Below are 23,359 nucleotides of genomic sequence, written 5' to 3'. Positions count from 1 at the left end.
TCAGCAGGAGTTAGAAACAGGGTAAGACAATGGGTAATTGAAGCTGAAGGGATACAGACTGTGCAACAGGACTAGATACAAAAACTCAAAAATGGACAGCACAATAATACCTAATTGTAAAGTAATCATGTTAAAACACTGAATGAAGCTGCATCTGAGCTATAGGTTTTTGTTTTGTTTTGTTTCGTTTTGTTTTGATTTTACTATTATTACTTTTATTTTTTTCTCTATATTAACATTCTATATCTTTTTCGGTTATGTTGCTAGTTCTTCTAAACCAATGCAAATATACTAAGAAATGATGATCATGCATCTATGTGATGATGTTAAGAATTAATGATTGCATGTGTAGAATGGTATGATCTCTAAATGTTGGGTTAATTTCTTTTTTTCCGTTAATTAAAAAAAAAAAAAAGAGAGAAGGGATAATTGGAGCTGAAGGGATACAGACTGTACAACGGGACTGGATATAAAAACTCAGAAATGGACAGCACAATACTACCCAATTGTAATGCAATTATGTTAAAACACTGAATGAAGCTGCATGTGAGGTATAGGTTTTTTGTTTTTGTTTTTTTTGTTTTTTTTCTTTCTATTATTGTTTTAATTCTTATTCTGTTGTCTTTTTATTTCTTTTTCTAAATCGATGCAAATGTACTAAGAAATGATGAATATGCAACTATGTGATGTTATTAAGAATTACTGATTATACATGTAGATTGGAATGATTTCTAATTGTTTTGTTAATTCTTTTTTTAATTAATAAAAAAAAAAAAAAAAAGATAGTGGCACCAAACTATACTAGCAGCTGATATAGTCTTAATCTCTTTGCATTTGCAGGAAAAAATGCCAACTGAATTAAGAATATTTTTGATTAATTAGTAAAAATTATTGATTTTACTTAATCACAATTTTCTAGTACAAATTCTTTTAATATTCTATATGATGAAATGGGAAGTACATAGAAAACATTTATGCTGCATACTAAATTCAGCGTTCATGCCAAGGTAAAGTAGCTGCGTGATTATTTGAGTTGCCAGATGAAATAGCCACTTTTTTCATGCAATGCCATGTTTACTTGGAAGAATGACTGGCAGACAAACTATGGTTATTCAGACCTAGGCATTTGGCAGACATTTTCTCCAATGGACTGAAGTAAGTCTGTAATTTCAAGGAAAATAAATGACAACAAATGTTAATAACATTTGAGCTTACAAGCGAAAATTAGGATTTTGGAAAACTTCAATTTACCCTCCTCAGTTTAACAGTGAGCATCCTGAAGCTTAAAGACTTTTCTCCTGAGATTGGTGATGATATTAACATGTGAAATTTTGTATCGCATAATGAAATGTTTCAGCATTTGGAAAACCTGCATAACTCATTTAACTAATATTTTCCAAGTGATAAAGGCATGATGCCACAAAATCAATCTCAAGTAACAGATCCATTCAAAGGGCAAGATTTCAAATAACAGATCCATTCAAAGGGCAAGATTTTAATGTAACAGTATGATTTTAATGTTAGATCAATGCAAGATTTGAATGTGACAATATCTGAGACATATATTGATAAGGTTTTAGATTTCACATTGCAACAGATCTTTAAGAAACTACCACTGGTCAAGTTTTGGTGTAGTATCAAAGAAGAAAGACCACAATTTTCTGAAAAGCCTATTTTAATACTCCCTTTTCCAACTACTTATTTACTTCAAACAAGCAACATATCACAACAGATTGAATGGAGAAGCAGATATGAGAATCCAGCTGGATTCTATTAAGCCAGATGTTAAACAGTTTGAAAAAATGTAAAATAATTCCACTTTTGTCACAAGTTTTTTCTTTGTTGTAAAAAACTAGTCTTTTTATAAAATGTATTTATATTAACATGTAATAGTTTTATTATTGTTTTTTAAATTAATAAATATTTTTAAAACGTTATCAGTTTTACATTTGTAATACAGTAAATATCAATAGATATTATCCACATTAAAATAAACTCTTTTCAGGCCTTTTTAGGAGTGTAATAGGTTCTTAACACCAAAATCTTTGAAAAACACTTCTATATAGCGCAGCATAAATTTCAGGAGCATATTTTTGTTTTGCTTTTTGTACTTAAATCATTACTCCTCCAATTTTCAAAACAGGTTTCCAACGAGAGGCCTCAGACTACAGCCTTCTACTCTCAGGGAAACTGTTCCTTTGTCCACCTTCCCTTCTCTAGAGCAAGGCAGAGAGGAACTTTCCTGAGATAAGAGGATTCCAGTAAATCCTCCTATACCAACTTCCACTACCCCCCCCCCCCCCAACCAAATCTTTCTTATGAGGCTTTGCTGATGCCGGAAATTACACTCTTAAAGATGTATCCCTTAGTCTTAATCAAAAATTGTTCTCAGTGTCACTGAAATCTGCTCAAGGCCACTCTCAAGCAAAGGAGCTCCTCTGCTTTGTAGCAGGTAAATTTCTGCAGCCAACCATCCTGGGTTCAGGGTTTGTTTAAAAAAAAACCCATATAAATGTAAATGTGGCTTCTCCCATCCACCTCGTCATTATATTTATACTGGTGTTTCAGTTTGCTAAAGCTGCTGAAGTGCAATATACCAGAAATTGATTGGTTTTTAACAATGGGGAATTATTAGGGTATGGGTTACAATTCTAAGGCCAGGAAAAATGTCCACATTAAGGCATCATCAAGAGGATATCCTCTCTGAGGAAAGGCTAACAGTATCTGGAGTTCCTCTGTCACATGGGAAGGCACATGGAGACATCTGCTGGTCCTTGTCTCCTGGGTTCTGGTTTCAATGGCTTTCTCCAAATGTCTCTGGGCACTTTTCTCTCTCAGCTCTTTGGTCTTTTACTCTTTTATCCTGTTCACAAAGAATTCCAGTAAAGGATTAAGATGCACCTTGAATGGACAGGGCCACAGCTCAATTGAAATTGCCTAATCAAAAGGTCCCACCCACAATACGTCTGCCCTCATAAGAATGGCTTAAAAGAACATCTATTCTGGAATACATAACAGATTGAAACCAGCACATGCCGGACAAAGTGCTTGTCCTGCCTTCCCCCATCCCACTTTTCTGGGACTTTTCCCTACGTCCATCTCTTTCCTCATGTACTCAGGAGCAGCCATTTTGTACAAAATGACCCTGCCCTTCTGTTTACGATTGATTGGCCAATCAGAGCATGTCTCCACGATATTTGGACGTGAGACCCAGAGTCAAATCAGCTCCAAAGCAGTTGGCTAGAGCTATAAGACATAAAACTTCAGAGCCATTATTTTCCATGTTTTATGCCTCACGGAACAAGGAGTGAAGGAAACCAACCTCACCAAAAGACGGGAATGAAAAAGATGTACAGAGAGAAGCTGAGTTGAGAAATGGAAAGAGACACCTTCAGCATTCTAGCCTCTGGTTGTCAGTTTCTCCTCTGAAGTCAATCATAGGGCTTTGCCTTTAATTCTTCTTGGGTTTCTGAGTATCCACCCCACACATTCTACCATTCTCCAATCCCTGACACTTGTTTCTTTGTTTAAGCATGTCTAAACTGCTAAATTAGCACAGTACACACTCAGGAGATAAGGTAGTTCCTCATGTTAAATAGATAACTTCGCATTTAATAGTGGCAGTGAATGGATTGTCCTTGGAATTAAGCAAAATATGCTTGTGAGCGCGTGTGCATATGCGCATACAGCGTGCATTTGAATTCTGATGCTATCTGACTCCACACAGTAAAACTCTTCATGGCTGGAAATTGTAATTATCCTAGAACTTTCAAAGGAGTCACGTGTTTCCTTATTGCTTGTGAAATTCAGAGTGAGTGGGTAGATGAAGGCTTGTTTTCCTGATTGCTTCTTTCATCTCTTTATGCTTTCAGAGAAAGCTCTTTCTCAAACTCAGAATCTTTACTGAGGATAGCAAAGTCATTCTATGCCATACAACTGAGTAGCTCAGAGTTATTAAACCTGAAGTTCATGTATAGAGTTTAGGGAGTCTGTGAATGTGTACAGGGAAAAAATTACCTCTTTATTTTCACTGATCTCTAACTGAAATGTACCATTTCCTTAAGTATTCATGTAGGCAGCAAATCACAGTAGTATCAACAGGACCCACCTATAGAGACAATAGATATTTCCATACAATATTAAAATGTTGTAGATATCTTGAAATATTATTTGTGCTCATCATACTTCAAATGTGTAGTAGTTATTGGCTCCTCCTTCTCCTCTTTCACACATATATTATTTTATTAAAAAATTTAATATTTTGGTGCTACATCTCTACTTGATGCATAAATGATGCGTTATGCATTTCCGAACATTATTCTAAGAATGAATTGATAGAATTTATCTAGGGGTTCCATGGCACACCACACCGTATGCTGGAACATTAAGAATTCCTGCTTTAATTCACCTTCTTGGATGAAGGTTACCATACAAGTAAAAATAGTATTAAATAGTAGTAAAAATACTACAACTATCATGTCATTACTAAGTAGGCCAGACTTTATTTATAATATTATTCTGATTATCTAATACTAGATAATAAACCACTCTGAAAATTAGTGCTTAAAATAAACATATTAATTTATTTTGCACATGAATCTTTAATATATGCTGGGCTTGGTGGGGACAGCTCCTCTTAGCCCCACGTGGACTCAGCTGAGGAAGTTGGCCTGTAATTGAAAGATCCACTCCCGACATGGCTCACTCACCAGGCTGGCAGGTGGGTGCTGACTACTGCCTGAGAGCTCAGCCAGAGGACTCATTCTCCAGTTGGGCCTCTCCACTGGCTGCTTGGGCTTCCTAATTTCATGGTGGTGGGTTCCAAGAGAGTATTCCAAGATAAAAGGTGCCACCAGCCTCTTTGTTTTTTGGGGGGTTTTTTAACGCTTTTTTAAATTGTGAAATATATAAACAAAAAAGCAATAAATTTTCAAGTACATTTTAACAAGTTGTTATAGAATAGACCTTAAAGTTTGATATGGGCTACAGTTCCATGATTTTATGTTTTTCCTTCTAGCTGCTCCAAGACACTGGAGACCAACAGAAATATCAATATAATGATTCAGCAATCATAGTCATTTGTTAAATCCTATCTTCTGTTATACTCCTCCTTCTCCTTAAATAACATGTACACATAAAAGCAATAAATTTCAAAATACATCGCAACAATTAGTTGTAGAACAGATTTCAGAGTTTGGTATGGGTTACAATTCCACAATTTTAGGTTTTTATTTCTAGCTGCTCTAAGGTACCGGAGGCTAAAAGAAATATCAGTGTAATGATTTAGCACTCATACTCATTTGTTAAACCCAAATTTCTATGTATAACTTCACCATCACCTGTGATCTTTCTCCCACCCTTTAGGGGTATTTGGGCTATTACTATTCTAAATTTTTCATCTTGGAAGGGGCTGTCAATAACATGGGATGGGGGATAGAACTAATTGATGTTCTGGAGAGGCTTGCCCCTCTGTGTTTCAGGGAACCATCTGGAGGTTGCAGGTTTCTGGAAAGTTACCCCAGTGCATGGAATCTTTGTAGAATCTTCTGTTTTGCCCTAGGTATTCTTTAGGATTGGCAGGAATGGTTTTGGTTGGGGGTTGGCAAGTTATAGTAGGTAGAAATGTCTAATTAAAGCTTGCATAAGAGTGACCTCCAGTGTAGCCTCTCCACTCTATTTGAACTCCCTCAGCCACTGACACCTTATTTGTTGTACTTCTTTTCCTCCTTTTTGTCAGGATGGCATTGTTGATCCCACCGTGCTAGGGCCAGGTTCATCCCTGCCACCAGCCTCTTAAATCTAGTGGCACGTCCACTATATATTTTCTTTAAGCAGTCAGAAGAGCCCCAGACTGAAGGCGAAAGGACATAGACCCCACCTCTTGAAGGTAGGAATATCAAATAATTTGTAAACATTTTTTTCTAACACAAATGTAAAATATGAGTTCTCTTGAAAATACTTCTGTTATATAATGTAAGACGTCAACACTTCTTAAAATGAAATGTTAAAAATGGCTAATTTACTGGTATTTGTAAAGAAAAATTTATTGGAGAGAGAACAATAACTGCTCTTGCATTATATTTCCAGCCTTCTTTTTTCCTTTTTCCTTCCCCCCTCCTTTATTCTACTCTTCCAGTTTCTTATTCTCTTCTCTTTCCCCCTTACTTTTCCCCATTATTTTTGTTTTATTTTATTGTGGATATATATATATATATATATGGAAAGTTCCATTTTATATATCATAAACTTTTCCATTTTAGCCATTTTTAAGTGCACAACTCAGTGGCATTAATTGCATTTACAATGTTGAGCTACCATCACCACCGTCCGTTACCAAAACTTTCTCATCACCCCAAACAGAAACTCTGTATCAATTAAACACTAACGCTCCCATCACCCCAACTCCTGGCTCCTGGTAACCTCTTTCTGTCTCTCTGAGTTTGGTTATTCTGCATAATTCATATAAGTCAAACATATAATATCTGTCTCTGTATGTCTGGCTTATTTCACTTAGTATTTTTAAGGTTCATTTATGTCATAGCACGTATCAGAGCATCATCATTCTTTCTTATGCCTCAGCAGCATTCCACTGCATGCATACACTGCATTCTGTTTATCCATTCATTTGCTAAAAGACACTTGGTTGTGTCCACCTTTTGGCTATTGTGAATGATGCTGCTATGAACACTGGTGGATAGAAAGTTGTTTGACTCTCTGCTTCCAATTCTTTTGGTTATATACCTAGGAGCGGGATTGTTGAGTCATATGGTAAATCTATATTTTACATTTTAAGGAACCACCAAACTGTTTTCTGCAGCGGCTGCACCATTTCCCCCATTATTTTTAAGCCTTCTTCTGCAATAGATTATAATAAAGAATGAGAAAAGGAGGAAGAAGGAGAGGAGAAGAAAGAATAAGGAAAATTATAGGATGGAAAATTGGAAGGCAGAAGAAAAAGAGGTGGAGGTAAAGGCAGAGGAGGAGGAGGAAGGGAAAGTGGAGGCAGAAGGGAAAGTGGAGGCAGAAGAGAAAGTGGAGGCAGAAGAGAAAGTGGAGGCAGAAGAGAAAAAGTGGAGGAAGCCTTTGGCAATATTGACCAAAGGTAAGAGTGTCTCTGCTGATGCTGCAGCCATTATGGGGACATACGCTGAGGAGATCATCTAAGAAAATGGGAATGTATTAGGAATTTGTTGGAACATTGTATTTTTAATGGAGAAAAAGTCAGAACAGTGTTTCAATTAATTTCTTACATATACACATTTGATGAGATTTGAGATCAGTTTTAATTTTTTTCTTTAGAATTGTCCCCTTTGTTCAAAAAATTTACCCTGAGTTTATGTCAATATTATTATTAGAAAAATCAGCTGTTTTCATTTTGGAAAAAAAAAATTAAGTGTGAGACTATTTAACGGATTAACACTTTGTAAGGCAGAGCTAGTGGATTCCCTTTATTTTTCTAATTATCATTCTCATTTATTCAACACACATTTGTATTGACAGCTGATTTTGTGCCAGGCTCTGTACTATATGCCTGGGGATCTATTAGTGAAGAAAATTATGGTTTTTTCGTTATTATTATCAGGAGTTATACAGAACTGTCTGGAATGGAATTTCCCAACTGGACTCTGAGCCACCTTTGGTCTGGATGTACTAAGGCCCTTCCCACCCCATTCCCCTCTCTCTGCTCAAGGTCACAGCTTTATAGAATGCAGACTCATCTGGAGGAGAGAGAAACAAAAATCTTTGAGCCACACATAAAAACAAATAGGGGGTGGTGCGGTGGTGGCTCAGCAGGTAGAGTTCTTGCCTGCTGTACCGGTGTCCTAGGCTCCATTTCCGGAGTCTGCCCATGCAAAAATAATCATAGTAATAAATAAATAAATAAAGCAAATAGGGTGAATGAAATAAGCTGGAAGTGAAAAGATAAATACGATTACAACCCACTGATATGGGCTAATTATAATGTGCACACTCTGAGAAATGAATTTGAGAGCATAGATTATCAAGTAAAGGCCTATAGTACATGTTTCTAGATTGTAAACTCTCACAGAAAGTCAAGTCTGGACTTGAGACTGTTATCTTTAAATTCGGAGATGCTGAACTCTTTGTGTATAACCTGGTCATTCCCTGGAACTTCAATTATCTGTGTGACACCTGAGACTCAGAGTTAGAGTTATGCAGTATGAAAGTTAGCATTACCCCATACAGCAACTGTTAAAAACACAGAGAAAGAGATAAGACTTCAACTAGAGATATGAATAAAGCTGATCTGGGTAGGACTTAGGTAACGCACACTAAAGGGTAAAGAATGATATTGACCATATTTTAAAACTTCAGCTTCTGTGTGAGACCAAACGAAAAGATGTTATTTGGTACAAAATTTATAATTTGGGTAGCACACTATCTAATCATCATATTCAAGCACCAAAATTACAAGGAAGATGGGATAGGGAGTGAGATCTTGTTGGTTTGTACAGGTTGGTGTGATGTCCCAATACATCTCAGAGGAATCTGGGAAGAAGATTAAAAAGTGTTTGCAAAGTCCCCTTGAGAGACTAGGGAAAGTGGTAGAGACATTTAACCTCCTCATCTGGGGAAGACCTGATATTCTCGCAGTCACTAGGGACTGCCAAATTGATGGGCCAAGTCCTCAGTCTTGGGCCTTGCCCTTATGAAACTTATTCCTGCAGAGGCGAAACTGAGACTACTATGTTTATGCCTAAGAGTCACCCCCAGAGAACCGCTTTTGTTGCTCAGATGTGGCCTCTCTCTCTCTGAGCTATCTCAGCAGGTGAACTCACTGCCCTTCCCCACCACATGGGACATGACTCCCAGGGTGTAAATCTCCCTGGCAATGTGGGACAGGACTCCCAGAGATGAGCCTGGCCCTGGCATTGTGGAAGTAAGAAAGCCTCCAGACCAGATGGGGGAAGAGAAATGAAACAAAATAAAGTTTCAGTGGCTGAAATAATTCAAATAGAGCAGAGAAGTCATTCTGGAGGTTATTCTTATGCAGTATATAAATATTCCTTTTCAGTTTTTGGTGTATTAGAGTAGCTAGAGGGAAATACCTAAAACTGTTGAACTGTAATCCAATAGCCTCGATTCTTGGAGATGATTAATGACTACAGAGGTTTTATGGTGTGACTGTGTGATTGTGAAAACCTTGCGGCTGACACTCCCTTTATCCAATGTATGGACAGACAAAAAATAAATAATAGAGGGAGAGAGTGTTTGGATTGTTTTGGCTGTTCTTTTTTGCTTTTATCTTATTTGTACTTTTTTTGGAGTAATGAAAATGTTCAAAAATCTGTTGTGATGATGAATGCACAGCTATATGATGACACTGTGAATCACAGATTGTACAGTTTGGATGATTATATGGTATGTGAATATATAATACATCTCAGTAAAATTGCATTAAAAAATAGTGTCCGTTAATTTAGAAATAAAGATATCTACCTACTTTTCAACATGGGATTAATTCTCTCAAGCATGGGAATATTTTTAGTGAGAAGGAAAGGGCATAATGTTTTTTTCATTTAAAATCTCCTCACAATAATAACCTCAGAGAGTGAAGAGTCTTGTAACCAGGAGATGGATACAAGGGTGATTTATTTCACTATTCTCACTACTTTTGTTTTGCTTAAAATTAGAAAATTATAACATTCATCTCATTTGGTAACATCTCTGGGGTACCTGGCAGAAACACAAATACAGTCTAGAGGAATATGTGTTTAAGACAAGCCTTGCAAAATCTTCACAAAGGTCCACTGAAGATGAACCCAAAATTCAAATTGTAAAATTCACAAAGAACTTTAATATCAAGAGAGAATCTGTTAGACAAGCAAACAGCAGAATTGAATCCCTCAGGTACTTACAGATGATGGAATAATTGGATCTAGGTATAGAACATATACTGAGTATGTTTAAAGTATTTTTAAAATAAAAGAAGCACTAGAAACTTTGAGAGAGAAGAAATATACTATCAAAAAGAAAACTATTATATATTTTTAAATATCCAAATAGGGTTTACAGAAATTAAAGATAAAGTCGTGCAACATTTGTATTACTCCAGAAAATAAAATTAAGAGTACAATGAAAACTCCAAACATCACAAAATCTTTACCCCTCCCTCTTATTGACTACTAGTATTGCAGTCTACCCAATTTTAAGACAAAGCTTCCTTCTCAAAGTTTCTGAGACATTAGTGGCCCTGTCTGGATTGGGTTTTTGCAGCTTCCCATTGACTTTAATCACTGGACATAGTAGTAGCACTAAGAAATATCATATCTCAGTGGATAGATTAAATAGGAAATTAAACCCAGCTGATAAGAGAAATGGCAAGTCAGAGGATGGAAAAAGAGCACAATACTGAAAATCAAACACATGGACAACATAAAAGAAAGGTTAAGGAAAGTGAAAGACGGCCTGAGAAGGTCTGATGTGCCTCTGATTTTAAGTGTAGAGGGAGAAGAAAGTACAGAGTAGAGATGATACTGGAAGAGGTCCCAGCAGAGAATTTTCCAAAGTTGATAAAAAAAATAGATCCTAAGATGTCACATGTTAAAAAAAAATATTGGTGGAACTTCAAAGACAAAAAGTTACAAACAAGCAAAGAGGAATGACAGATTACGCTCAAAGAATAACTATAGATTGATTATCGATTCCTCAATAACAAAACCAAAAGCAAAAGACAGTGAAATATTATCTTCAAAGTGTTGAGAAAAAAATAGCTATCAATATGGAGATGTATATTACTTAACCATCAAACACAGGGGTAAAATAAAAACACTATGAACTAACAAAAACTGAGAGATTTATTTCCTGGAAATCTGAACGCAAGGAATATCTAAAGGATGTCCTACTTTTTTAAGAAGGGAAAACTGAGCTACAAGGTGGAACAGGGCTTAAGGAATTGTCAAACCCAGACACAACTGATCAGGTGGTGGGACACACTGCACACAGGGTGGGCTCTGCGTAGTTACACTGTAACAGTGTAGTCCCTGTATTTATTATGTGCCTTATTAGTGTGTGGTGCATGTATATTATTGAATGTTAATTTACATTTCCTCGGATGGAAATAAAGTGTTCTGAGAAAGAAGCACCTTTTCCTAATTTGCACAAAACCACCACATGACGTGTGAATTAGCAGCAGCTCTGCACAAGCAAATACGGACGGCTGAGAACACAAAGAATAAGAGGTGATGCTTTGTACTGTAAAAGAGAAACAAGGAGGAAATAAATGCTGGATAAAAATGACATTTAAGAAAGGACAGGTTGCCAGATTGAAAATATTCTAACATCCTTCTGTTGTTCTGGAGAAAAGGTAGAGATGGAGATTTATAAAGGTTGCATGTTAAAAAAAAAAAAAAAAAAGGTTCATATCTAGCATTTCAAGAGAGCCAAAAGCTCTAATCTGCAGACTTTCAAGTGGTCTGTTAGGGCTGACCCTGCACAAGCTGCCTCCTCACTAAAAGCACACAAGACGAAGACAGCAAGGCAGCATCCCCCTCCAGCGAAGGCAGAGAGGCACCTAGGGCTGCGTCTGCCAGGAGTAACTCCCTGCCTCCACCTCCCCACGGGCTTCCCAGTCTGTAGGGTGGATCAGTCCCACTGAGCTCCTTTGGCTCCTGGAACACAGCCTCCTCCAGTTGTTCCAGGAGTGACTGGCCAGGGGCTTTTGCTTCTAGATGGCCAAGGGGTCGACAAACTTCAGCCACTCCCCAGTGAACTGTGGCACATCATTTGGGAGACTCTGTGAATCACAGCCACATGTACCAAAGTGGATTCTTCTTTAAAAGAAAAAAAAACACTTTGGCACAAGAAGTTGCAGAAGTTTGAATACATATGACATCTTTATTTGAAATTTTTTAACATGAAAAAACATTCCTTTATACTGCTTAGATACATATTTGTATGTAAGAAAAGTATATAGACACACATAGAACTGATCAACAAAATTTAGGGATGTGAACCCCTCTAGGGTGAAGGGAGAAAAATGCGTCAACACAGGCCTTCAATTTTATTTACAGTGGTTTTTCTCTTATATGAGTGATGGGTACATGTGTATTCATTGTATTATTCTCTACATTTTTTTGTCTACTTGAAATACATCATAATAAATCAAAGCAGATATGAGTTCTCAGATTGGAAAAGCTTTTCATATACTGAGCGATGTAGATAGTAATATATTGACACCTACACACATCACAATGAAATGACAGAGCATCAAGGATAGAGAGAAAACTCTAAACATCAGAGAGTAATCGAGAAAGAAAGAGAGGAGCAAGAACAGATAACATTAGGCCTAAAAGGGCATTAATTTCGGATGCAAATTTAAAAAAAAAACTATTATGAAAATGAATGAATATATTTATCCCAATAATTCCGAAAACTAAAATAGCAATTTAAAAAGAATTAAAATATAGAACAGACCCATAACCGCTAAAAATTAAAATTGGTGGTTTAAGAGTCCTCGAAGGTTCAGAAAGTGCATCTGGTGTTTTTGGAGCTGGGGAGGTTTGGAGATTGTAAGCAGAATGGATCCAAAAAGTTTAAACTTTATTTTATGGCTGTATAACCTTGGTGTGAAAAGGAGACAATGACAATACAAGAAAATAAAGTCATTTCAAATTCACATATGCACATCAATGTAAGAATCCTGGATGAAATACTAGCAAATCCAGTCCTCTGGACACTGCAGTGTCGTTCAGCTCCCTCTTCCTTAGCTGCCCCTAGGTTATCTCATTCACCCACTGTGCCGGCCTGAGTCTGTGGCGGACCCCAGAAAAGCCATGCCCTTTGATCCTCATTCAATGTTGCTGGGTGGGAGCATTTTGATTGTTTCCATGAAGATGTGACTCACCCAATTGTGGGTGATAACTTTCGATTAGATGATTTCCATGGAGGTGTGTCTCCACCCACTGAAGGTGGAGTTGCTTGCTGGAATCCTTTAAAAGAGGAAACATTTTGGAGAGAGTCCCTTTTGGTAGAGCCACGTGAAAGCCAGCAGATGCCGCCCTGTTCACCATGTGCCCTTCCAGCTGAGAGAGAAACATTGAACGTCTTCAGCCTTCTTGAACAAAGGTATCTTTCCCTGGATACCTTAAATTGGACATGTCTATAGACTTGTTTTCATTGGGACATTTTCTCAGCCTGAGAACTGTAAACTAGCAACTTACTAAATTCCCCTTGTTAAAAGCCATTCTGTTTCTGGTATATTGCATTCCCGCAGTTAGCAAACTAGAACACCCACGATCCTCAAATTAATCTATCTGGTCACAGTTTTCCCCTGGACGGCCTCATACATCCACCTGCTACCCAGTGTCTACCTTGTAAGGTTTCATGAGCAACTCAGATTTAATATGTCCAAAAAGAATTCAGTTGACCCTGCTCACCCCTTTATGCCTCTCCAATCCTACTTGCCTTGGTAGATAGCAGCGCCATCCTTCCGTTTGCTCAGCCCAAAGACCTTGGAATCATCTTGGACGCCTCTTTTCCTCCCACACCCGTTCTATCCCATACCCTCTCTATCTGTAAACCACGTTGGTTCAAGTTTCAAAATACAACCAAACGCTGACCGCTCTTCCCCTTTCCCTGACCCAACCCTCTCTCGCCTGTGTCATTGCCCTGTTACTGCTCTTGCTTCCTGACAGTCTCTTCCTTATGCAGCAGCCAAGGCGACCCTTTTAAAAGCGTAAGTCAAATGATGTCATTCTCACCACCCTCTAATGGCATCCCAACTCATTCACGGGTTAGACCCTGTAGGAGAGGAAGCAGTATTTAAGGAAGATGGCAATTCTTTCTACAAATCCAATGAAATTTAAACAAAAACCTCAACCTGTTTCCGTCATGAAACCTGATGACTCAAAGTCTATAATTTACAGGGAGTAGTGAAGGTATAATAAGACCTAAGAAAATTCTGAAAAAGAACTAGAGGAAGGACTTGCTCTACCAGCCACTGAGTCTTTACAGAGTAATAATAATTAAAATGCAACGATGTGACATTGGTGCTGGAAGAAACAGAGATTTCATAAGGCCAAATGGCCAGGCCGTTATACATTTGGCCTCGTATCCCAGCCTCACGCAGGCGCTGGGGTGTGCTGTGCACAGGCATGACCTTGGACCCTTCTGTGGCAGAGGCAGACCCTCCAGGAGCTGAGAGCTGGCAGCAAGTCTGTCCTCGAAGTGGGTCTGGGTGGTGCAGTTCCATGTCGACCACAATATTTAAGTCTATATATTTTATTTATCTCTATGTATTATTTTAGCTATACGTAATACATATTATATCATTACTTGCTCGATATTCTTCACTCTGGTTGTAATTTTCTTTTTGTTGATCCGTAACTTTTATGTACATTTTACATCTTTTCTGGTGTGAACTATTCATCATTATTTATCTGCTTTTGGCTTGTCATGTTTATTTTATTCTCGTGACACCTCTGAAGAGGTCTCGTGCTCTTTCCTTGCAGGTTATTACTCATTTTGAATGGATGCCAATACTTTCTTGGCCAGCCCTTGGTTGTAGGGGTAGGGCAAGGTGTGAGAATGGATCAGAGGAATTGACTGAGTCAGAAGCCCTCCTGGATTTGGTCTGATGGTTTCTGAAGATTTTCTAACCAATACTCTGCCCAGGGGGAGTGGCTTTGCTTCAGATTAGCAAGGAGTCCTCCTGTCTGAAGTTGAAACTGTACATTTCTTGTAATAGTAATAGTTCTGGTCTTTACTTAACTGACACATCAGCTGCAGGGCTGCTTCTCACATTTATCCCCTAAGCTAGCCCACCATGAGCTTGATTTTTAGAGAGATTGTGTGTGTGTATTAGTTAGGGTTCTCTAGAGAAACAGAATCAACAGGGAATACTCGCAAATATAAAATTTATAAAAGTATCTCACGTAACCGTGGGAACGCAGAGTCCAAAATCCGCAGGGCAGGCTGTGAAGCCAACGATTTCGATGGAGGGTCTGGACAAACTCCATAGGAGAGGCTCACCAGCCAAAGCAGGAAGAGAGCCTGTCTCTTCTGAATCCTCCTTTAAAGGCTTCCGGTGATTAGGTTAAGCATCACCCATTGCAGAAGACACTCCCCTTGGCTGATTACAAATGGAATCAGCTGTAAATGCAGCTGACATGATCATGATTCAATTCTATGAAATGTCCTGATAACAACAGACAGGTTAGCACGTGCCCAACCAGACAAACAGGTACCACCACTGGGCCAAGCTTACACATGAACCTGACCATGACAGTGTGTGTGTGCATATGTGTGCTTGTTAGTTCATACCTCATCAACTCCTTCATTGGAGTCAAATATTAAGGATAATCTCCCAAGCACCAGACATTGTGTTTCCAAACAAGGAGCCATTCCTCACGATATGTCACCTACTTTGGGAGAACTCTGGAAACTCTACGTCTCTATAGAGTCAGGCTCCCATTCAGCTTTCTTCCCCAACCAATTCCAATTTTCACCCTGTTTGGCGTCAATGTCAGACTTCCCTTGCTCCCTGCCCCACATCCTCCTGCCCCATCTTTTGCTTTAGCCTTTACTGCACAGCCAGCTTTCTGCAAGTGTACTGACAGCACTTCACCTTGGCAGCACTACACTTATTACTTCCTGTCCCAGAGTTTCTCCGATACTGAGATGTAATTCATCCATACATTCCCTGGAATTAGGTGGGAGTTAATACCTTGTGGGGAGCAGGGCTGGCAGATAGATGCTCTCCAATTCCATTCCTCAGGAAAACTAAATCTAGAGCACTTTCTCTATGCCCCAGCAGGATCAACCCCCCTTTGCCATGTCTTTGTTTTGGTTTCCCCTCCCACCCCATTTCCTCCTTCCTAGTTTCTTACACCTAAAGTAAACTCCTGAGAGCAATCTCTTCTCCTGGGTTCTAATGTTTAAGTCAACAATCTTTCAGAGCATAGTTTGTGGTTTTAGCTGCTTTTTCTTCCACCAGTGATGAGTTTCCTTTCTGTCCTCACTATCCCCGTTGTTTATATTTTGTTTCAAAGAGAAGAGCAGTCAGATCGATGCCTCCATATTTTAATGATTATTGTTTTAAAAACCTTTGCCAATTTATACCTGGCTGGACTTTTCTATCCATAAGAAAGCCAATCAAGTCCTGCACCATCCAGGTTGCTGAGCCTTAAGCCAGCCTCCAGTGCTTCCTTCCTCTTTGTGATGCCCTTGAGCAGTCCCCAAGCATGGAAGAGTCACATTTCTAAGCAATTCAGGTCATTGCTAAATCACTAAATTTGGAAAGCCTATAATCCTATATTCTTCTCTTTCTCTTCTTGCATGCTCTGCCTCAATCTCTCTCTCTTGCACACGTACACATGTGAATATAGAGAACACACCAACACACTAACAAGCAAATAGGAAACGTACTAAGCCATTTCATTCATAGCTTCCCCTTGAGTCTTACTCAAGGTGACAGACATGGCTGTTCTGGGGGATTGCCCCCCCCCCTTTAAAACCAGGCCTTAGTTTTTTTTTTAAAAAAAGATGTTAAAAACATTATTTTCACACAGGGACACTCATCAGGAGGGACAAATGGCTTTCTCACGGTCCAGAGCACAATCATCCCTGGCCCCTCTCCGGCCCTTCACTGAGAGACAGCTCTTTGCCGGGTAGCCGCCTTGCTCTGGTACCTGCCCCCAACGTAGGGTTGGTGAACCATCACTCTGACCTCGGCTACAGGCCCTCCAGGGGTGGGCAGCAAAGGTGGGCAACACACTGCCCTGGGACAAAGGAGGCTTTGCCATAGTGAGTAGGAAAGAACTCAGTTTGGGATTTTCAACAGTAGAGATACCAGGGACTCTGTCACTGCACCCAAGTTTCTGTGGTCTGGGGTATCTAGGGCACACTAGGACTCTTAGGGCATGAAAAGACAATTAGTTAGGCCTTCGTTATACACTCATTAATGGGGAAGACTGAGGAGGACTGTCTTCATGGGTTGAGGTTGCTCCTGTCACTCAGTACAGGAGCTATTTGTAGGGGGAGGGAGGCACCCATCCACATCCAGAAAACTCCTAGGAGAAATTATCTGCACCCTCATCTCATCAGTCATATGCCTGCCTTCTCTTCAGCAGAGACTTTTTCTGCAGCGTCATCAGGGCCTCCCTGCACTGTGTTAGGGCAGCTATCAATGGCCCAAATTTTTGTCCTTGTTGGGGGGCTGTATCCTTAAGCCTCCAACACACCGAGATTTTCTGGAGGGGTTGGAGGTATGTGTTAGGTGTCCCTGACTCAGTGGGGGTGAAATCCATGCCACAATATCCTTGGGGGCAGTTGATCACTGTGCTTACTGGTGGGGCTTTGGGTTGGACTGTCTGGGTTGGAATCCTGGCCCCACCACTGGTTCCTTGTGCAACCAGGGCAAATTATTCTTCTCTGTGCCTTAGTTTTCTCTTCAGCAAAAGGAAGATGATGATAATGATGATATGGTGATACTTCAAAAGGCTGCTGTGAAGATCAAATGGGATAATATATGCACAAAGCACAGTGACTGGCATGCAGTAGGTGCTTAATAAACATTAGTCACTTCTGTTATTACCAACATGATTATTATCTAAACACAGAGATCTGATTTGCCTGCATATGTGTGTGTGTGTGTGTGTGTGCACGTATGTGTGCAAGTGTGTGTAAGAGAGATGAAGAAACTGATTGATTATTCACAACTCATGTTGGGGGACCAAGTCAGCATCTTTGGATCAGGGAAGGTTAGAAGCCAGAGGAGATTTCTGTAGAGAAACAAGGCCTGAGCTGTCAGGAAATACTGGAGGAGCAGAAGGCTGCATGCTCAGAACAATTTGTAACCCTAATGCTTCAGCACCACCCACCTGTCTGTATGATTTATAGGGGAAATGAAGTCTTCATTTTTACTGCTTCTCTCCCCACCCACTCTACACGCCCACCTTTGTAGACCCAGGGCTGTGCGTGTGTGTGTACGTGTGTGCACACCCTTGAAGAGGGGGATTAGAAGGCAAGAATGGATGGTTTTATGAACAGTCCCATTAAATCTCTGACAGAGACTGTCCCCAAGATTGTTGGGCAGAGAAAGAGAAGACAAGATTGATGAGGGGGGTGGGGCGGGGATAGAAGAGAGGTGAATAGGGACTTTGGTTTTGAAACCACTGTGAACTGGGATATCACATTTCTCCTCCTGGTACAGGAGAGGGTTAAGGGTGTTGGTCTCCTCCTGTGGCAGAAGGATCTCAAATGGCAGTGGGGAACTCATGTGGATAATGTCAAGTAAGGAATCTTTTCTGAAGACAGCAGATGAAGGCGTGGAGAAAGGAAATGAGCCATCATGGAGGCAGTTGGGCTGGCATTTGAGTTTGAAGTATCTGGTATCAGCCTCCACCTTTATCATCTCTAATTCCCCTTTCTAGAGCATCTGTCCCTGTTGCTGTCTTCCCTGTGGGGTCTGCCCTGCTGGGTTTCTGGACACTGGTCTTTGTCCTTGTCTTTGGGTACCAGTTGTCCTGCGTAGGTTTCCACAGAGGTGTGGCTGTCCCCACTTGGCTAATACTCAACTGTGATACCCATGGACTTCTCCCTGAATTATTCTCCATCCTCCACATTTTCTCCCAATGGATTCTTACTCATTCCTTGGGTCTGAGCCAAATGACATTCCTCATCAAAGCCTCACTGACCCCCAGACCAGCTCAGGCCCCTTTGGTGTAAGCTCTCCTAGCACCCTGTATTCTCTTCTATGGCCCTGATCACAATTGTAATAAACCAAGTATGTGTGCAATTTAGAGTCTGTTTCCCTTACAAGGCTATAAATGTCAGGAGAGCAGAGACTCTGTTGCCCCTAAGGTGTCCTTGAGACTCAAGAATATTGCATGGTCCATAGTAGATTCTCCATCAATACATTTTCAATGAATGATTAAAAGAGCACTTTTGGAGTTAACTTCCAAAGCAGAGTTTTGTTTGCAATTCCAGTAACATACAGGAGCAGCTTTCATATACCTAGAAGACAAGCATGGAGGAGAGTTTTGACTACTCAAATTATCAATAGGTATCAAATAAATCTAATTAAATATCAGACTGATGGACCATATCAGCAATACACTCATCTACCAGCTCATCCATTATGTTTTAAAACTTTGGTTTAAATCTCCTAGGAGTGATTGTTAAATGAGGCCACAATCATACAAAATGGAACCATCAAACACATGATTTGTTATTGGCCACAACATGTAGGATGTACATGAGAAACCTGAGGCTGCTAAGAAGGGATTTGGTGTTTACCAGATTTGCTTCTGTGAACCCCTGAAAAACAGAGAGAGGCATAAGTAGGAAAAGAATGGTGTCTTTTCCTCAACCATACTCACAGTATTGCATCAGAACACAGTTGTACTCTTTTGTGCTATAACAAATTACCACAAACAATGGTTTAAAACAACATATATTTAGTACTTTACAGTTCTGTAGGTCAGACATCCATTGTGGGTCTTACTACACTAAAATCAAGGTGTCAACAGGTCCATATTCCTCTTTGGAGGCTTTAGGAGACAATCCATTTTCTTGCCTTTTTCTGCGTCTAGAAGCTGCCTACATTCCTTGACTTGTGGTCCCTTCCCATCTTGAAAGCCAACAACGGCTGCCTCACTATGGCACTGACGCTTCTGCTTTTCCACATTTAAAGAAGCCTGGTGCTTTCATCTAGCAGGCCAATGCCACACTCCCCAGAGGGCCACATTTTATTCCCAAGTCTCTGTTCTTGGGGCAGTAAAGAGACAGGCTGGCCCTGCCACCTAACCCTTTTACTTTAAATCTTTTATTGGTCCCCAACATGCCAGGTACTAAGCACGAAGCAAAAACCAAGGTCTCTGCTCATCACGCTTACTATTTCCACCTAATAATTATTTGGGTGCTTTTAGGCTGCCTTGTCCCGCAGTGCTTCTCCCAACTCTATATCTATAGTCACAGATGAGGATTGCCTTACCAGTCAGCCAGATCTGCTCCAGCAGCAAGCTGATGTCTCCAGACTTGTCCTCACTGCCAGGAAACTCTTGCCTTTCAACAGCTGGCCCTGATCCCTGGAGGCCTCATTCACCTGGACGACCACCTCCACGCAGCACTGCTGGGAAATGGCAGGTACAAGGGGAGCTGTCTTTTCCTTAAATGTTGTGGATCAGTTACAGCAAACACAATGACGATCATCAAGAAAACTATCACTCTAGGCTCCTTTCTGACCACAGCAGTTATGTGGAAGCAGCTGCCACTTTGATAAAGGCCACCAGACCAGCCATTTTATTCCACTTCTAGCCTCTGGGGTAGGCTAGCATGGCCATTCTTTTCTTTCGGTTTTCCTCTTCTTTGTAGGCATTAGTGTCAGTAGATTGGGTTGGGTCAGCTCCAAGGGCAATCATTCCGGATTTGACGGGGAGGAAGCAGGCAGCTTCCCTAAGACCTGGTAGTTACACTCTGTTCTATCAGGGAGTCCTGCACTGGGGGATGCCACTCATCTTCTTAAAGCAACACTGCTTCTCACTTGTGCATTTGATCCAAAATCCTGAAGGGGATATGGGAATGAAGGTATGAGAAGTAAAATTTAGGAACCAAAATACTGCCCTGAGAACAAACCATTTACAGTTCGGTCTCTGGATTCAGAAATCTCGATCTTTTCCCTATTAGGTGTGAAGCTATGAGCAAGTTATTTAACTTCTCTAAGTCTCAGTCCCTCCTGACTTTTAAATCGGGCAGTAATGTTGTTGCAAGGATTAAATGGGTTAGGGAGTGTAAGATGCTCGGTACATCATATGACTCACTATTAGAATTTCCCAAATCAGATTTTTCACTATTCTAGCCAATGCTTAAAGCAATCATTATTCCATTAGTCAATCCACACATGTCCAAATTTTACTCTAAATATCACTGCAGGATATAAATTAAATATTAGGCATGGTCTGTCTCCTCAAGCAGAGGGCAGAGAAAATTTAAGTTTTGGATTCAGAGACACTGATGATAAGTATAATAGGAGTTCAGAAAACAATGGGATGAGATTTTTACTAGACCTTGAAAAAGTAGCAGCATTTCAAGGAGTAAGAAGAGGAGGGGGCTTTCCAGGCAGCATAAACATTGTGGGCTAGCCAGGAGCTACTGCTCAGGCTAGTCGGCAGACAATTGACTAAAGAGGAATGAGAGATAAGACCAGGTGGGAAGGATGAGGTTGGCACATGCAGAGATCTGAAAACCAGACAGCGGCGTGAGCCCAAGGTATGGGCTACAACAAGCCCTAGCAGGTTCCTGTTATGGGAGTGTGTTTGGTCAGGCCCAGAACAGTCTGGAGGTGCCTGAGGGTTAATACCCCAGGAGTGACCCTCAACTACTGGGGAACACTGGCTGGTGGATAAACACCCCAGCTTCCTCACCCCTTGGTGGGACAATTTTGAGGCATGTGGCACACAGTCTCTTTGGGGTTCCTGGCAGAATTTAGCCCTCATAGCCCACAGTGGTGACCCACTCTTTGCCACTCCCCTTATTGGCTTCCCTCCCTTCCCTGTCTCACTTCCTGACTCCTTCATACACTTCCTGGGATCGCCTCCCAGATGAACTGCTTGCGGTTGTGTGCTTGTCTTGGGGTTAGCTTTGGGGAGACCCAAATTAAGACAGAGCACAATGCAGGTAAATTTGAAGGCAGTTTTCCTGGTGGCGTTTATAGGAGGGGCAGGAAGACCTGTTTGTATAGAATGGCTTTAACTTGCCCTAATAAGCTGTTGTGCCTGCTCTTTTAGTTTCAAAAAAAACCATGAAGAGTAAAATCTGATATTTATGTTATGAGTAAGCATTATAAAACACACAACAGTGTTTCAGTTCTAAACCAAGAAATACTTGCCAGGTGTTGCTGGGAAAGCAGCAGCCTCTCTCTATGCCTCAGCAGAGAAAATCAGCCTACCTGGTATTTACCCCATCTGCCATGAGCCTTGCACAGGGGCTCAGGGCGTAAACCTAAGTGAGGTCTTCTTTCTAAGGGTTCACAATCCAGTAATATAGATTTGTGCCAGCAACTTAATCAGGTCAAAAAACTTTCAGAGCAGTGGTCAGTGTGGACTCACAAGGCCAGAGGAGTCGCAAGACAAGGAGCCAGTTGACGCAGGCTTCTCCCGCGTACCCATTGTAGAGGGAGGGGAGGATACAAGTCAGACAGCAGAGTCCAGTTCATTTCTCTTCCTATGGAATTGGTCTTCCTCTCTCCACTGGAGGCTCATTCTGACACATAAGATGTCCCTTGCCAAAGTGCTGGAGATGAGAGACGATCCAGAACACAAGCTGCTCAGATGGGCAGCTGGGAAGCCCAACTAGAAGACAGTGAGGAGGGGGTGGACAATGGGAAGTTCTCAGGAGGAGCAGAGAGAGCAGAGAAAGAGAAAGACGAGGACTCTAGAAAGCCCATACATATCAAACTCCTCTTCTGGTCTCCAGGAGACCTGATTCACTTTTTCATTTTGTCAGGCTCAGATGAGTGTCTGATTTGCACTTGTGAGGAGAATGAGCATTTATAGAGCACACACATGACATCCAAGTTTTTCACAAGGGTTCTAGTAAGGGGGACAGTTACACACTTCTGCGGCTTTCTCCTCAGCCATCTAACCTTCTCTCCTTGCTCAGTCTATCTCAGACTGGGGTGGAAGCCCTCCTTTGTGTGCCCAGAGTAGCCTGTATATCCTTCCATCCCAGCTTGTGATCACACTGGATTATAGTTGCCGATTCCCCTTTAATCTCTAGCTCCTGGAACACAGGAGCTGCACCAGTCAGCCATCGCTGCAAGAGTTTTTAAAAAACAAGTACGTATTTTTGTATTCTCTCAGTTTTGCAGGTCTCAGCTCCAAGTTGCAGGTCAAATCTAGTTCAGCTCCACATGTCTTGCATCCTTAGACCATTGACTACCTGGAAGATGCTCTTCTCATGGTGAATGGCGGGAGCTCAAGAGGCAGCTTGACCACACAGACACACTTAAAGGCACATAAAGCCTCTGCTCACATGACACCCACTCACGTTCCACCAGCCAAAGGTAGGTCAGGTGGTCATGTCCAAAGTCAATGAGGCAGAAAAGTATCTTGGACCCAGGGAAGAGGCGGAGGAAGGGAGTGAATATGAGCAGAACAATAATCTAGCCCCTCCCAGGAGCCATGGAGTATGTCTTTAAACCCCAGTACTTAGCATGGGGCACGGCACGTGGTAAGTATCCAGTAAATATTGAATGAATGAATGAATGAACGTGCACAAGCAGGAGGCTGTATTCTCTTTACTGGGGGTAGCAAGAATGTGCTGACTCATAGAACCCTCAGAGAGAGAGAGGGCACCCCATGGAACTAAGAGCTACATCTAGGAAGTGAGTGTCCAC

The 23,359-nt window shown here is 40.7% G+C and overlaps 1 non-coding gene across 1 annotated transcript; it reads right to left on the bottom strand.

Annotated features, from left to right (window-relative positions):
- Positions 1–20,119: 20,119 nt before the first annotated feature.
- Positions 20,120–20,253, bottom strand: LOC143658163 (small nucleolar RNA SNORA16B/SNORA16A family). Its single transcript, XR_013163172.1, has one exon. It is a non-coding gene; the product is annotated as a small nucleolar RNA SNORA16B/SNORA16A family (small nucleolar RNA).
- Between the last annotated feature and the right edge of the window lie 3,106 nt (positions 20,254–23,359).

This window comes from Tamandua tetradactyla, chromosome 15 (assembly GCF_023851605.1).
Source record: "Tamandua tetradactyla isolate mTamTet1 chromosome 15, mTamTet1.pri, whole genome shotgun sequence".
In the NCBI taxonomy this organism is placed as follows: Eukaryota; Metazoa; Chordata; class Mammalia; order Pilosa; family Myrmecophagidae; genus Tamandua; species Tamandua tetradactyla.
The sequence above is the reverse complement of the archived record's forward strand: the minus strand, read 5'-3'. Positions and strand labels throughout refer to the sequence as shown.